Here is a 1,060-nt window from a genome sequence, read left to right as displayed (position 1 = left end):
GGCCCTTCTGAATGTTCTATTTGGATAATAAATACAAGTACACAAGTGCTAGGGGCCTCTGGGCAGCTCAGTTGGTTCAGCATCCAACTGTGTTTCAGCTCAGGTCAGGATCTCATGGTTCCTGGGTTCAAGCCCATGTCAGGCTCCATGCTGACTGTGGAACCTGCTTGAGATTCTCTGTGTCTTTCCCTCTCTCTGCCCTGCTTGTCCTCTCTCTCTCTCTCTCAAAATAAATAAACTTAAAAAGAAATACCTATACAGTAGTGCCACATTTATCCTGTAGCGAGGTCATTTGTCTAGCTAGTTTAAGTTTATCCCTTGGATGACCAAAGTCTTCAAACTTTGAATTTGCTATTGATGAAAACCTTTTGAAACATGTCTCACATATCTTACTCTTTAAACAGAACTTTCTGAAGAGAACAGTGGTCTTTGTTTTTGAAAACCCAGGGCCATTATTTTAAGAGTCAGTCTTTTTCTTAGGAAATGTTTGCTCTCACTGAGCTTCTCCAGACTCCTGTGTATTTAGTAGTGTCCCTGCCTCTGTCCCTGCTGTTCACAGCTCCTCTGTGAAAAGTCAGTGAGGTTAATTTCATTTGTAATTCTAACCTGGTCGGGGATCACTCCACACACTCCTTAGCTTATTTCTTTAGTAACAGCTCTTATCTTCAGAAAACTGTTTTTGTAAAATCAGGGGTAATTTTTAATAGAACTGAAACTTGTGATGTTAACATTTTCCAGAGAAGTAAGAAGTAAGGGATTTTTAGCTACAATTTCTAAAGGATGTAAGTGTGTGTTGTGTTTTTGGAATGTTTCTGGTTCTCAAGGATCTATTAGTAAAATAGAGAAGATGAGTCAAGTGAATAGAAAGCCATTTAAACAAAACAAAGCAATGATAGTAACTACAGGCGTGAGAAGTACTTTGGATTGGATATACGTCACATCCTAAAAGGCCCTAGTTACTTAAGCTCTGAGAATATAGACATATCCTGAGTTCAGTCCTTGAAGATGACCTGGTCCCAGGATGTGTACCCTTTGTAGGTCAGGAGCTGAATCTGATTTC

The sequence above is a fragment of the Suricata suricatta genome, chromosome 6, assembly GCF_006229205.1.
Source record: "Suricata suricatta isolate VVHF042 chromosome 6, meerkat_22Aug2017_6uvM2_HiC, whole genome shotgun sequence".
Lineage (NCBI taxonomy): Eukaryota > Metazoa > Chordata > Mammalia > Carnivora > Herpestidae > Suricata > Suricata suricatta.
Note: the sequence above shows the minus strand (reverse complement) of the source record.